Source organism: Nuphar pumila, chromosome 5 (assembly GCF_984573655.1).
Source record: "Nuphar pumila chromosome 5, dmNupPumi1.hap1.1, whole genome shotgun sequence".
Classification (NCBI taxonomy): Eukaryota; Viridiplantae; Streptophyta; class Magnoliopsida; order Nymphaeales; family Nymphaeaceae; genus Nuphar; species Nuphar pumila.
The window spans coordinates 89,380,103-89,396,964 of NC_143253.1; positions in this window are offsets into that span (position 1 = coordinate 89,380,103).

Below are 16,862 nucleotides of genomic sequence, written 5' to 3' on the forward strand. Positions count from 1 at the left end.
CTTCGGATTTTGCACAGTAAATCCGACAAGGGTTTTGCAAAAGGAAGGAAAATGGGGTCCCTAAAGCTTGAAAAGGGATTGGTTTTAGGCGTCTCATTGCCGAGACTAAAATCAGCTTTTGAAATTGCCTTTTGCGAGAAAATGATTGGTGGTTCGACCTCGAACCGAAATGGGACTGTCTATGGTGGGACAGTGGGGACACAGGGAAGTGTGCAATCTGAGAGTTCATGCTCTCAAAGAAGGAAAGGAATCAAGTCCTTAGGAGGGATTTAAAATTGGTGTCAGGATGCATCGAAAACGAACATCAAGCTCTCACTTCATGTCAAGATAGCTAGAAAATATTGTCAAAATGTTGAAAATTTTGCTATTGATTCAAAATTTTTGAAAATGTTGCACATGGTTGCAGAGATATTCTTTCTTTTCTACCTAAAGCATTACCTCCAAACAAGGTTCACTTCGTAGAATCGAAATTGGAAACCCAAATTGTTTGCAATTGACCTTTTTCATGGAAGCTATCAATTTCCTTGATATGAACAAGAAAGAGAATTTGATATTATGAAAGCAATTGATGAAAGAATATTGATAATAGAATTTCACAAAGTTAAAGAGGATTCTTGATAAATCTGGCAGCTTGATATCCTGAGAGCTTCTCTCTTGATAATCTTTCTGCACTCTTTTGGCTCTCTGGGTTTTTGCTACACTCTCCTTCATTTTGGAGATATTTTGACTTTTTTTTCTCTCTTTCTTTTTCCTCTCTTGCTCTCTTTTGGAAGGGTACGTCACAAACTCCTTCATCTTGGAGATGTTTCGATGCTTCTTGGACGATGGGTTTGGAGATCTTTGGATGATAGCTGAAATTAAATATCTTTTAGGGATTGTCGAGAGGTTCATCGCATCTGCCTTCATCTCGACAGTGCTTTGGACTTTCCCTGGAAGGACCCGTCACAAACTCCGTCATCTTGGAGATGTTTCGAATCTTCTTTGGCCCCAGGGGTCTACTCGCCTAATTCGCCTTCATCTTGACAACAGGTGAGAGATCCCTTTTGCGGATATTTAATTGCAGCTTAGGTGATTCTGAGGAGACAGGGTTTGGGTAAATGCTCTCTTTTCTAGCACTCAGGATATTTCCACTGCCTCATTTTACAAGAATAGCCTTTAAAAATGTGCCATTGACTGCGATCACTATCAATCATCTATGGCTTTGCAAAACATTGAATTTTCTTTGTTGGCCATATCGAGGATTTATCCTTCATCCTTTTGGTTGGCCAAATAGAAAGAATTTGAAGATTGAATCTCTTTTCGCAAAAGCTTCACTTTTTTGGAAGTGATGCTGAAGGTAAATTGAGATAGAGATTAGTGCAATAAAGATTCTGAAATCAACAATTGATTGACAAATTTGATAAAATTTTCTTAAAATCCTTGGTGAAAATGAGTATTTGAAATCCGGCGCAATACATTCGTGACGAAAATTCTCCTCTCTTTTTCCCCCAAAAAGAGAGACTCATGCTTAGCCCTTACCTGAATGGGAAATGGGAAATACTCCTCTCTTCCCTAAAGAGGAGGTGTTTGCAAAATGAACTTTCGAAGAGAAATTGAGCTTTCGTCAAAGCTCCCTAATATTAGGCTTCTCTTATGGAAAGGGGGCCTATAATAGTGAGGTCAGAAGATTGGGTCATGAAAGGAACGAGTCCATCACACTCTCCCTGCAAAGGGGGTCTTTCATGACGAAAATGGCCTAGTATGAAATTGGGGGGGGGGTCACAAGAAAACGAGTCTCCGTCGAGCCTCTCCCTTAAAAAGGGTTCCTCGTGTGAAATTGGAAATTGTTTTGCAAACGGTTCACAAAGACGCGAGTCCCTTCAAACTCTCCCTAAAAAGGGGCTAAGTGAACGAATTGGATAGCATGCGAAAAGAACGAGCTCCCTTGTACTCTCCCTAAAAGGGTCTCTCGCAAGAGAAAATGATTGAAATTGGATATTGAGATTGATTGACCCGAAGGTCGAAATTGAAAATTGGAAAATTGGTTGCTGAAAATTGAATGACCCGAAGGTCGAAATTGGATGACCTGATGGTCGAAATTGAGAATTGATTTGACCAAAAAGGTCGAAATTGAGAATTGGTTGACCGAAAGGTCGAAATTGTGTGACCCGAAGGTCAAAATTGAGAATTGATTTGATCAAAAAAGTCGAAATTGTGTGACTCGAAAGTCGAAATTGAGAATTGAGTGACCTAAAGGTCGAAATTGAGAAATGAAGGTCAAAGATTGGAAATTGATTGACCCGAAGGTCGAAATTTGGAAATTGATTGACCCGAAGGTCGAAAATTGGAAATTGATTGACCCGAAGGTCGAAAATTGGAAATTGGTTGACCCGAAGGTCGAGAATTGGAAATTGATTGACCCGAAGGTCGAAATTGAGATTGGTAATTGAAATTGAGAATTGAAAATTGGGTGACCCAGAGGTTGAAATTGGAGAATTGCCTGATTTGAAGATTTAAATTGAAATTTGGAAGGCAAAATATCAAATTTGAGCAATTGACAGACCCTGATGATCGAAATGACTTGGATCAATAAAGGAGAATGATGAGTTCGAGTCAGAGCTCGAATAAAATACAGAGATCACGAGTCGGAACCTGGATCAATAAGAAAAAATGAAGAGCTCAAATCAGAGCTCGAATGATGTAATGAGATCACGAGTCGGAACCCGGATCAACAAATGAAAATGATTTGAAATAAAACCCGAGTCGGAACTCGGTTTTCTGAAAAATTGGAATTTTGAAAATATGTCAGTTTGAGTACTGGATTTTGGAATAATACCAGTACGAGCGCTGAGTTTTGGTTCAGTATTGGTGATGACCTTTTGATTTTGAATCATTAGGAATTGTGATGGGACTGTTTGTTGAAATCCCAATACTGACCAGATTGTTGTTAATGCAATTGAATGCAAATGAATATGAATTGATGCATATGAATGCACATGTGCATGAAATGAGGAATTTGTATATCCTGCCTGCATACAAAACAAAATTTTAAAATGCCCCAGTGTCACTGGGAAAGAAAGTTGGATCATTATTTAAAGGAAACAGGAAGGAATACAAGAGAAGGATAAATGTTTCAAGTATAAATTTTTTTCAAGTGTCGAGCATTAATAGGATATGGCAATTCTACCCCATCGGCATTGATGAGCCGATATGAGTTGCGGGGTAATGCTTCTTTGACAACATAGGGACCTTCCCAATTTGGCGACCATTTGCCGCCGGGACGATGTTTGAGATAAGCTGTGGATCGAAGTACTAAATCATTGACTTTGAATCTTCTTTCGATGATAGACTTCGCATATTGCCTGGCTACTCTCTGGCGATAGGATTGAGCATGCTCTGCTGCTTTTAGCCTTCTCTCGTCGAGTAAGTCTAGCTGCACTAGTCGCTGTTGCTGGTATTAATCAAGAGGTAATTGCAGAAGTGAAGCAAATTTCAGAGCGGGCTTCTGAACATGTAGCGGCAATACTACTTCTGTCCCATAGACCAGTTCTGATGGGGTAGCATTCGTTGGTGTACAAATGGTGGTTCGATAGGCCCACAATGCATCGTGGATCTTCTCATGCCAGTCACGGCCTGTTTCCACAGTTCGCTCCAAAATACGAATTAAAATCTTGTTGGTGGCCTCTCCCTGACCATTCCCTTGAGGATAATATGGAGCTGAAAAATGGTGATAGATCTTGAATTTTGAGCAGAATGTCTTTATTTTTTCATTCTTGAAATGACTGCCATTGTCTGACACAATGTCATGTGGGATGCCGAAACGGCAAAGGATGTTCTTGTGAATAAAAGAGACCACATGTCGGCCTTCAACTGTGCGAAGAGTGATAGCTTCTACCCACTTGGTGAAGTATTCTGTTGCGGCAAGGAAGTATTTATGGCCATTTGAAGCTGAAGGAGTGATGGGACCTACGACATCGAAGGCCCACATGGAGAATGGCCATGGAGAAACAACGGATTGTAAATAAGTTGTCGGAGCATGAATAGAAGGTGCATGTATCTGACACTGTACACACTTCTTCACATAATGATAACAGTCTTGTTGCATAGTCTTCCAGTAGTAACCTGCTCTGATGATTTGCTTGACAAGGGTTTGGTAGCCGACGTGACCACCACAGATACCTTCATGTGCTTCTCGCACGACTTCTTTGGCTTCGTCTTCATCTAAACATCTGGAATACTCTGAACTGAATCCACGACGATAGAGGACATTGGCCAAAATGAAGTATCGAGTAGACATACGCTGAATTGCTCGTTGCTCTTTCTTTGAGAGTTCTGGAGGAAACTCGCCAGTTTCTATGAAAGTTTTGATATTGTAATACCAAGGCTTCTTCTTTTGTTCAGCCTGGTTTACCTGTTCCGCTGGAATGAAGGCAGGTTGGTCAAGTATGCCAATTTCAAAAGAGCGACAAGATTCTCCATTCTTGAATGCCATAATGGAGCCTAAACTGGCTAGGCTATCGGCCACTTGATTAAAATCTCTCTTGATATGGAAGAGCTGGAATTCTTCAAACTTGCTGATAAGAGCTGAAACAATTTTCTGATAGGGAAATAGCTTCTGATCTTTGACCTGCCATTCGGCTCAAACTTGATTAACAACGAGTAATGAGTCGCCATAGGCATGCACTCTCTTAACATTGAAGTCTAGCAGAATCTTTAGACCTTGAATCAGGGCTTCATATTCAGCCATATTGTGAGTGCATTGAAAGTCTAGCTTGAGAGAAAATGGAATCATCTCCTTCTCAGGAGTGATTAATAAGATTCCAATGCCTATTCCGGCCATGTTCTTAGAACCATCGAAAAATAAGTTCCAGACTGGAGATTGTTGGATATTGCAAATTTGCTCATCAGGGAAGTCATCTTCGGCTTTCACTTCTTCGGCCAGGGGAAAATCCGCCAATTGATCTGCAATTGCTTGGCCTTTGATTGATTGCTGCGAGACATATTCTAAGTCATACTGCATCAGTAAGACTTGCCATTTTGCGACTCGCCCGCTGAGGAAAGGTTGCTCTAAGATATACTTGAGAGGATTGAGTTTAGACAAGATTTTGACTTCTGATGCTAGCAGGTAGTGTCTTAGCTTCTGACACATCCACACCAGAGCTAGGCAGGTCTTCTCTATTTGAGAGTATCTCTTTTCATAGTCTATGAAAGTCTTACTCACATAATAGATAGCATGCTCTATCAGGCTGCCTTCTTTGTATTGCGCCAAGAATCCGCCGCATGCGACTTGATTGACTGAGATGTATAACAGAAGAGGTTTTCCCAATTCTGGCGGCTTCAGGATGGGAGGATTGAGAAGATACTTCTTGATTCGATCGAACGATTGCTGACATTCTGGTCCCCATTCGAACTTAACTCCTTTTCTGAGTAAGTGGTTGAAGGGCTCACATCTCATCGCCAAATTGGAAATGAATCGCCGGATTGACTGCATACGTCCTTGAAGGCTACGTAGTTCTTTGAGATTCTTCGGGGGTGGCATATCAATGATAGCCTTTGCTTTGGCCGGGTCAACTTCAATTCCCTTTTTGCTTACCAGAAAACCCAACAGTTTGTCTGATTCGACTCCAAAGACACATTTTTGCGGGTTAAGCCTTAACTTGTAAAGAATAAGTCTTTTAAAGGCTTGATCAAGTGCTTCGAGGTGATCTTCTTCCTCTTTAGATTTCACGAGAATATCATCAACATACGCATCCATGATTTTGCGCATCTGATCGTGAAAGATGACAACCATTGCCCGTTGATACGTTGCTCCAGCATTCTTGAGCCCAAAAGGCATAACCGTATAGCAGAAAGTGCCCCAAAGCGTAGTGAAGGAAGTTTTTGATTGGTCGCGGGCGGCCAACTTAATCTGATTGTAGCCGGAATATCCGTCCATGAAAGAGAACATGGCATGTCCTGCCGTGCTATCGACTAGAAGATCGATGCTTGGAAGTGGATAGTCATCCTTCGGAGTTGCCTTATTGAGGTCTCTGAAGTCTATGCAGATCCTCACTTTGCCACTTTTCTTTGGGACGACGACGATATTGGCTAACCAATCTGGGTAGTCAATAGCTCGAATAAATCCTGCTCTGAGCGAATCTTCAAGTCCTTCTTTGACTTGTTGTTCTATTCTGGGATCCATTTTTCTCAGCTTCTGCTTGACTGGCTTAGCATCCGGCTTTAAGACAAGACGGTGTTCGACTAATTTGGGGTCTAAGCCCGGCATGTCTTCATATGTCCATGCGAACACTTCTTCATGCCGCTTGAGAAAATCTGTAAGCCTTTTCTTTTCTTCTGAACTCAGACTGGTTCCGATCTGGAGAATTTTTTGGATCTTCCTCCGAACCGATATTGACACCTTCAGTTGGATCTTGTACTAGAGGAGATGGTTCGTCCTGCTTCTGAGCTGCGGCGAACTCCGGTAATTCTTGAAGAGACTGATCATATTCTGCACAATCATCCGACTGCTTTGCACTCTTGTCATTTCCGGTGCTTGCTTTGATTCTGTGAATTGCTGTCGACTTCTGAAAGGCCTTGGGATTAAGAACGAGCTTCTTGATTGTCCGAGAAGTCATTCTGAAATTTTGGAGAAGAAATATGGTTCAGACAAATCGGCCTACAGCAAGACAAGCAATCATTTGAAGAGAATTATGCATAAAATGGCATTGAATTATAAAATGATGAGACAGACAGAAAGGGAGTAGATGGCATCCGGATAGACAAAGAAACTTGGAATTTTATTGATTGAATTGATCAATGACATTGGTAAAATGAGACACTTATTTGGAAAAGAATAGAAAGAAAATAACAAATGGTCTTCATTGTGCCTCTTTGACAAAAACAGTCTTCCTTGATGAGCTTCCTCCGGAGAACCCCAGTCCTGCTCTGTGGGGACGATGTTTCTGGATTATTGGCTCGATGCGGCCATCTTCGTTCTTGCCGAGTCCCTTGAAGGGTTGATAGTCATGCTTCAGGAGTAAATCAAATCCCTTTTTTGACTTCATGAATTGAGGAAACAAGGGATGATCCTTAATGGTGCTGTAGTCGATTCGACCTCCAACCTTGAAGAATTGAGGACCTTTCCATCGTGTCGTGGCTACTGTGTGTAGAGATGGCTCTGATGATGCCTGAAGTATTTCTCAATTCTCTCCGAGATCGATCTCTTCACTTTCCCTGATGCTGGGAATATATGCATTGAAGGATGGTCGGGGAATCATAGGCTGCGGGAGCCTTTCTTCTGGGTCTTCTCCCAGTATTGTGGTAATCATTCCACCTTTTGACCACTTCACACATTGATGGAGGGTAGAAGGCACTGCATTAGCGTTGTGAATCCATGTCCTTCCGAGCAGCAAGTTGTAGGTTGGTGGTACATTAACCACATGAAAAAGCACTGAATGCACTGAATAGTTGATAAACACTTCCAGGAATATCTTGCCCTTGGCCATTTGACCATGATTGTCAAACCCATAGATAGTGATGGGATCCGGAATATATTCTTCATCCTTGATCCCTAATGCCTTTGCGGTCATTTCAAGGCAAATATTGAGGCTACTGCCTCCATCGACCAGCACATGCGGTACTGTCATTCCTCTGACCCGAACGACAATGTAAAGAGCATTATTATGAAAGGAATGAGGCTTTGGAAGGTCCTCATCCGAAAAAGTGATTGGTGCATTGGTCATGGCAGAGTTCACAATCTGTGCCATGTCTTCAGGAGTGGTACTGGGCTTAACTTTGATTTTCCTGAGTAAATCATCCAGTACTTGCTGGTGCTTGCTAGAATTCTTGGCCAAGTCAAGGATGGAGACATTGGATAGAGCAGTCAGAGGCTTCTGACTTGACCTTTCTGACCTTGGTCTAACGATTTGCTTGAAGAAGTCAGGAGTTCCTTTTGACTTGGGAACTGACTTCACAGGTGCTTCCGCAACTTTCATTTTACCGAATGCTGAAATTAAGTCCATCTTCTTGGAATCTGGAGCTGCTTGTCGTAGCACCGTTACCTGATGCTGAACTTGGAGATTTTGCGCAGAACATGGCTTGATATGCTCATGCGGTAGAAATGGTTGTGCAGACACTACTGCTGTGGTGTGTGAAGGGAAGGGGTGGTTGAGAATGTCCATTTTCTCTTCTTCTTCTCCTTCTACCAATAGATTCTTTTCAATGAGATCTTGCACGATGTTTTTTAGAACAAAGCAGTTCTCGGTGTTGTGTCCCACTGTCCTGTGGAACTTGCAGAACTGATCTTTCCATTTCCCCATGGGCACAGGGGGATCGGCCAATCTGGGCAATTTGACCATCTCTTTCGATAGCATGTACTCGAGCACATCCTCGAGTGATTGGTCAAGAGGAGTAAATTTTCTGTCGTAGCTCCATCCTTCATGTTTAGCTTTCTCGCGCAGCTTCGGTCCTTGATCCTGCTGCGGAGGCTTGCTGTACTGAGGAGCAGTCTTTGCTTTCTGATCCTTGTTGTTCGAACTGCCTGTGCCGTAGCAGTAATCTTTCTTCTGCCCTTTGTATCGATTTTGGCCTTTGTTGTTGTTGCTGGCAGAATAAGTGAAGTGAGCTTTCTTTTTCTGCTCACCATGGGAGTTGTTCTTGGAAAAGGTGAAGCCTTCATAGACTCCATTTTCCACACTCAGCTCGAGCCATTCGGCTCGTTCAGTCAGCTCAATGAAGGTCCTGGATGGTGCTGTGGAGATTAATCCTCTTAACGGCTGCGAAAAATTGTTGAGGATCAGGGACAATGCATGCCTTTCCGAGATAGGATCTCTCATCTTATTACAGGCTGATCTCCACCTGTGAATGAAGTCCCATGCTTTTTCATTCTCATTCTGCCTTAAATTGCAGAGATGACTCAGTGTAGGCAGCGCTTCTGTGTTGAACAGGAAGCATTCAATAAAGAGATTCACAACTTTGTCGAACTCCTTGAGCTCGATGGGGTTGATATGCTCAGCATACCACTTGGCTGCAACTCCTTCCAAGCTACGGGGGAAACATAGAAACAATGCTCGGTTATCCCTCTTAAACCGAGAGCATTCAGCAAAGAAAGTGGCGAGATGAGCTTTTGGGTCACCAGAACCATCGAATTTGATGAATTTTTGGGGGAGATTCTCCAGATCATCATCCCCTTCTAAGCCGTCATAGAAGTCCTCACTGGTGAAGACTTTCTTGCCCTTGTCGCAGGCTTGCAGATCTTTGACAACTCGGGCCATTTCTTTAAACTGCGCTTGCAAAGGCTCTTCTTTATCTCTGCTTTTTGACCTGCGGCTTTTACTTTGGCCACACTTCTGAAATGCCGGAGGCACCTCATATTCTTCATCTATGTTTTCAGTGGAATCTGATTCATCTGAAATCTCTTCTGGATGGATCTGCTTCTTGGGAGCCTTCTTACTCCTACGACCATGAAACTTTTCTCTGAATGGATTTCTTTCTGAGCTGGTCCCGGGCTGCTCATTCATCATTTTGTTCATCATTTTTCTGAACATGGCATACATTTGAGGGTCTATGCCGTCATCTTCTTGCTGCTGTTCCTGACTTTTCTCAGATCGAGGGGAACCCATTTCTTCTTCCGAGGCTGACGAGTACTGGGATGCCGTGGTTCTTTTGCCTGACCTTGTTTCAACCATCAAATGGTATGGATGCCCTCTGCAGGGCAAAGACCTGATTAGATTATGAAGGAATTAGCTTTTGGAAGAAATATTTGCTGAAAATATGGTAGACAATTTGGAAAAGATGTCCCATTACTAGGGACTGAGTCGTCGTGGGAATCACGACAATTGTGTTGCCATTCCTTCTGCAAAAGAAATAAACAACGAAAATATGCCTTGTTACCTAGGCGAGGTCGTCAAACCACAATAGAAAGAAAGAGAATTTTATTTAAAATAAGAAGAATAAGATTTTATTGATCTTGACAAAGAGGTGGAGGACAGACGATTTGCCACCATTCACGATAGTCGGCAGACACCCTAGGACCTGGAAAGATTTTAAGAGAGACAAAGGAATCCCAGCCGTAGCGGGCAGAGTGATATGCCCCGGACCATTGTGCGGAAGTGAGATCAAACTCTGCCATAACTCCTGATAACAGTCGGGCTTCGACATACTGCTGCCTCTGGGAGAACTGCCGAACACATCTCTCTGGTTGGTAGTAAGTGCAGAAGAATGGTCCTAGCAACTTGAACCGCTTGCCATAAGCGTAGGTATATCTGGGAGGAGACAACTGCCGATCAAAATAGTCCCAAACTATGTCATCTTCTTGAATGTTGTTGATCATAGACCGGTATTGCGCCACTGGAAGGAGTTCTTGACCATTGTATCTGAAAGAGCTCGTTCGGGCTGGAACATGCTGGAAAAACCAGGACTGAAGTGCGTAGATGCATCCTTCAACTAAAATGGACTCTCCAAGTGAGAATCGGGTCAGACCTCGATAAAGGAAGGCGAGCGCTGCCATGGCTATGGAGAGGCAATTGGTTTGCCGACTCCCCCATCTTCTCATGAGCTGAATTATTCTGATGTCCATGTAGTTTTGTCCATCTGGGAAGAGGGATAATCCTACAGTGCACAGAACCATTGCATTCTGAATCCTTTCTTTAGCTGTCCTTGATAGCGAGCTGACTTCGACGAAGGTCCCGTACTGGCGGTACAACTCAAGTAGGTCAACATATTCATTTCCTTCTAACTGGATCAGAGGCCAAGATCGGCGGCCTGTCATACGAGCTAAGGAGTCTCGGGGGTCCAAACCCTTGACATTGATAAGGAATTGATGCTCTAATGGATCTCCTGGTTGACCGGCTGGTTCTGGTAACCCCATGATTTCCGAAAATTCATCAATTAAGACGGTCATTTCTCCTCATGGGAACCAGAAGGTACACGTCCGAGGATTCCATCGCTCCGCCATTGCATGGATCAGGTTGCCATTGATGGTCTGCTTTCCGACTGCTGATGCCAGCTCCAATCCGCACTCCCTCAAATGGTCCGGGAACATTCGGGAAAAGCTCTTTAGCCAGGAATAATACCACCGGGGAATGAAAGTTTTGGTGCTAAAGGCTCGATGTTCAGGACGACCTTGTCGCACCTCGAAGGAGATGTGACCTTCAGGAAAGATAGGATCGACTTGACTGGATGCCATCGAACTGAAAACAGAAAAAGACTCAGAATGAGACTTAGAAAAATATGAGAAATTTTGAAAAATTTTGCAGGCAGGATAAAAATGCAGCTAGAAATTCGAGATCCAATAGAAAAGGTAGAATGGAAAATCGCCTAGAGTTTTGAAAGAAATTGGATATTTGAGGAAATCATCCAGGGTTTGAGAAAACATCTTGTGGAAAATAAAGATGTTTTGAAAAAGGCCTAAGAAGTTGGAAAACATTGGGAAATATAAAAAATTAAGGAAATCATACAATCACATCCTACACAAACATTTATGCACATTCAGCACTCCCTAAAAGGCTGACTCTAGATGCATCATTTTGAAAACAGCTGTAGGACCTTAATCCTAACTCTAAGTTCAGATCATCTTTGTCCAATTCAGTTATGCCGATATACCCGAATCGAAATCCGAGGTACGTGGCATAGAATTTCCACTCCGGTTCTAAGGTAAGGTTTTCCAACATCCTTGAGCGCCTACCGATATACTTTGGACTGTGGCCCGCGGTACGTGGTAGGGGGGTGTTAACCCAAATAGTTGGCCCAGTTGTGAGGCTCTGTCCCGAACTATGGTTCTGGAAGAGAGCCCAGCAACGTGAAGACCGGGTAATGATAGGTAATGGAGTTTTAAAAAAATGATCACATGCAATAAATAGAGGGCTCTAAATCCTAGAGAGATAGACTTTTGAAAATCTTTGAAGAAGCATACATTGTTTGCATTCAGATCCTAAATTGAGGAGAGTTGTATTTAGACCTAAGTCTATGTGAACATGAAAATTTCTCCTCAATCTGGTCCTACCAAACCATGCCTAAGCTATATGCAATCAATGTCAGCTAGGTCAAAATCTAGGCTCCTAGGTTCACATGATAGCAAAAAGTAAAGAGCTGACATTTTGTGAACATAATTTTGATAATTAAACTAAGTCAAGCATAATTTAGGTCAGACAAGGACAGGTCCCATCACGGTCGCCAAACCTGTTATCATTGCGAAATTTTTCCCCCGTCTTCCCTTCCTTGCGGAAGAGAGAAAGAGGAAACGCTTTCGCGCTTCAAACTTTGATCGGATTTTTGGAAATTGTTTTGAAATACTCGCCTCCGTGTTGAAAATTGCGGGAAAATCCATGGGATGGGGCTCGACCTGTCGGTACGAGGTTCGACCGTTCCTGCCGCCTTTAACAGGGGTAATCGAACCAAGGACCAAAACTATGCTTGACTTAGTTAAATCATCGAAATTATGTTCTATCCTAAATGCACAGAGAATTCAGGCATGTGCTATGAGATTTTGGAAAATGCAAGTTGGAAAACATGATGTATGCTTAGAGGACATTTGGAGTTGGAAAAACATTTCTCAGGAAAAGGATGAAAGTCAATTTCTCAAGAAAATCAGATGAAAGGTGTTTTAAAATCACGGGAAAGTTCATAAAGTTGTGGGAAAATCATGAATGGTTGAAAATCTCGAGAAAATAGAAGTGATTCTTGAGAAAAAGGTGAACATTTGAAAAGGGAAACATTTCTCAGGAAAATTCTGACTTTGAGAATCTTCTTAGGAAAATGGTGAAAACTTGATAGGAAAACTCATTTTAGAAGAAAACTGAACTTGGGAATTTGAAATCCTGGGAATTTTAGCCTTAAAAACACTTGAAAATTTGTTTTTTTTTTTGGATTCTTGAGAAAGATTGGAAAACTCTTTAGAAAATCTTAAGAAAATGACATTTTCCAGGGAAAACTGTGGAAAAACTTGACTTGGGAAAACCGATTTTGGAAAATCCTTAGGGTTTCTTGAGAGACTGGTTTTCAGGGAAAACTGTGAAAACTTGACTTTGGGAAAATCAACTTAAGAGTTTCTTGAGAAATCGATTTTCTTGAGAATGAAATTTTCTTGAGAAAATAATGAGAAAACCAATGATTTCATGATGCAAATGACATGGATGCATGAATATACTTTGAAAGATTTTCTAAGAAATTTGTTGGAAAAAGGTGTATTAAGTCAAAATAAATCCTTCACATATCCTGACTGTGGCCATGAATATGTTTAGAACTTAATTGATTTAATGCATAACGCTTTGAAAACATTGGAAATATGATGTGCATTTTCAAGATAGCCTAAGAGTGTAGGCTTAATGTGACTAGTAGGAAGATGGTGGATCTGGGTCTCGTCCATATTCTGACTAGGGCCGTAAATATGGATTCCACCGAGTCCATCAACTCCCTAAGAGTTGGTGCACGTGCCATTCGTGAACATCCATAGTGCTTTTGAAATAAGATGTATGCATCACATAAGCAGGATATTTGCATAAATTCAAACTATATGATATGCATCCTAGTCTAAGCAGGAAATTAACTCTCTTATTCCAAAATTTACATTATTACATCACTAAATAAAGAAAGTAAAAGAAATTTGCAGACTTCAGCTCCTTCTTTTGATTGTTCCTGGCAAACTTGAAATAGGGTTAGCTCAACTATGTGGGTTTTTCCAAGATTTTCCAATAATATTATGAAATTATTGGATTTAATTGGATATAAACCCTATTCTCATGCTTCCTTGATATTTGAAATGATGTAAATGCAGGAAATTCAGTAGAAAATAGTTTGAAATTCGGAATGGTGGTCAAAATGACCAAAATACCCCTAATTATAAAGTCATACCTTTAAAATCAGGGTTGTTTGAAGGAAAACTTGGTAAAATTGAGATTTCAAAATTCAAATTGAATCCAATGATGATAAAATGCAGTATGAGGCATGATGACATGCTGCTAAACACATTATGACTGTAAAATCAGAATTTGACATTTTGAAATTTAGCCAAAATAGCGAATTTCGCTTGTTTTTCGCTTGGATCTGGGTCCTGCGGGACCCTATTTTGGTATTGTGGCTAATCTGAACCTCAAATGGATTTCAAATTGCACTAAATTCGGTATGAAGCATCTACTTACTCTGATAAACAGCCTAGAATGCTAAAAATCATGAAATGATATGATTTAAATGCCAAAATTCAAAGAAAGTCCTAAAATGGTGGATTTTGCCTATGGATCTGAACGAAATGCAATGCCTAATATGATAATGCAAGATTTACACCATGGAAACTTCTGATATTTTGAAGACTGCTAAAAGACCCGAAATGGAACATTTTTGGTTTTTACAGCCATGGTGAGTTCGGAAACAGGGATTTAGTTCTGACAGAGGTAAAAATCACCCTAATCTGATGTAAAATTCCAAAAAAATAAAAAAAGACATGGAAATTTATGAAATTAATCATAGCTATGCACGACACCTACATGAACAACTTTCATGTTTATGGCTTCGGCATTTGATCAACGGAAACACAGATAAAAATATAACTATTCCTGCCTACACTAACAGAACAGACAATGTCGCAAAACAAGGGGCTGACAAGAAAAACACGAAGCAGGGGTCAACACTATTCTAAAAATTACAGGCTTTCAGATGCAAACAGAGGACATCTCGGACATAACTTTCACTTTTTACAGTTTTGGATTTGGAGCAACACACAAATAGAAACCATCGCCCTAAGTCTATCCAATATCTCAGAGGCCCAAATTAGGCTCTGACACGTGTCCTGAATTCTCGGATTTTTTTAAGATATAAAAAAAAATCAAAAAAATCGGAAAACATCATATTAAAAACTAGACATTCTCCCGAATTCAGAACATTTTAAAGATCGAAAATAGGATCTCCCATGAGGGATATCTCGATTTTACAAGTCGGCAAATGATTTTCAAAACGCATCCCGGGTAAAAAAACCCGACTTGCCATTTTGAATGTTTACTGTAGTAAACAAATTCAAATGCCTCCTAATTTTTGGCAAACTTTCAGGGACACCTAAGGGCGCATTCCGTGATTTTTTTGGGATTTTTAATAAAAAACAAATGCATGAAATGACGTGTGGACTGACTGACAAAAACAGAGACTTGCTGAAAATAAGCAGAATTGAAATAAATGCTAAATTAATCCTAATTAATTCATGAAATGTACTAAATGAATGAAATAAAATGCAAATTAAACCTAGCTAACTACATGAATGTTAAAAATCATCAAGGAAGCATAATGAAACATTTGATATATGTCGTTTTATGAGAATAGCTCAATCCGTCCCTCAGATGAGCTCTTTCTTCAAACGACTCCCGATTCGACTTATAGAATCAAATCAATGGGAAAAGAAGTGCACCTTGTTTCGTTACGCAGCGTAGGAGCTCTTGAAAGGGGCGGCTATCACGAGCTTCCTTCGTTCTTCGCTCCGGGCTTCAGATGGTTCACAAAAATCGACCTTTGTTGGAATCGAATTGGCCACAGCACGAGCTCTACTCCACCTTCTTCAATGCGCCAAAGGGGGCACGATTTCCACAGTTCAAAATCTGATTCTAGGAAGGCTAGGTCGGATTTTCCAAGTTCACCAGAGCTAAAAAAAAAGATCTCCTCAGGCTGGGCGTGAACCCTTGTTTTTATAAATTTTCTGAAAAATTTTGAAATTCAAACAGGCTCGATCTGAGCCCTCCATGTGGCGCCATCTCAGGGGGTGCTATCTAGGGGTTTTGAAATTCGAATTTGGCTTTTGCAGAGAGCCCTCAGGTGGCGCCACCTCAAAAGGTGTTTTAATTTTTGAGAAAAATAAAAAAAATGGAAATTTTGTGGGTGAGACACCTCAGCAGGGGGGATTTGGAATTTTTCAAAAGTTTGCTTGATTCTCTCTGCAGGGAACTCCCAGAAGGCGCCACCTCAGAGGGTGCTCTCTTGGAATTTGAAATTCAAACTCACCTTTTGTAGGGAGTCCTCAGGTGGCGCCACCTCATGGTGGGCTACCTTTATTAAAAATAAAATAAAAAATAAAAATGGAGCCAAGTGGAGTCCTGGAATGGTGCCACCTCAAAAGGTGTTTGACACATGTCAGAAGGACAGAGCAGTGGGCTCAGAAGGCGCCACCTCAGAGGAATTTGAATTTTGCTTTTTCTGGTGAAAGGAGGTCTGGACATGTGGCGGACAAGTGTCAGCTGTCTGGAGAGGCTTTCTCAAATGGCGCCACCTCAGGGGGAAGTTTGAAATTCAAATGGAGGTTGGCCCTGGAGGAATGGAGGGTGGACATGTGGCGCCACCTCAGGGTGGCTCCTACAATGCCATGTGGCAAGAGGGAGGAAAAAGAGGGCAGTGACATGTGTCTCCTACTTTTCTGAAAAAAGTAGGGAGAGGACATGTGTCCTCTACTTTTTCTGAAGGAGTGAGAAGGAGACATGTGTCACCTTCTTTTTCTGAAAGAAGCAGAAGATGACACGTGGCAGAGGGGTGAGAAGGAGGGCCAAGCCATGTGGCGCCATCTCAGACAATATGGAAAAGGTAGGAGTTCAGGATCTGCGCCACCTATGAGGAGATTTGAATGTTTGAATTCTAGTTTTATGAAGAAAGCAGAAAACGACACAGGCATTTGCTTTTCTGATGAAATGAGAGCTTGCCACGTGTCCTCTGCAGGAGACACACTCCAGGTGGCGCCACCTCAGAGGAGACAAGCCTACCTTTTCTGTAGGAACTTAGGAGTGACACATGTCTCCTACTTTTCTGAGAAAAGTAGGAAGAGACATGTGTCAGGCTATTTTTCTAGAAGGAGGGAGAGGTTGACACGTGTCCCCTGCAGGAGACACACCTCAAGTGGCGCCACCTCAGAGGAGGCAAGCTCCACTTTTCTAGACAGGACA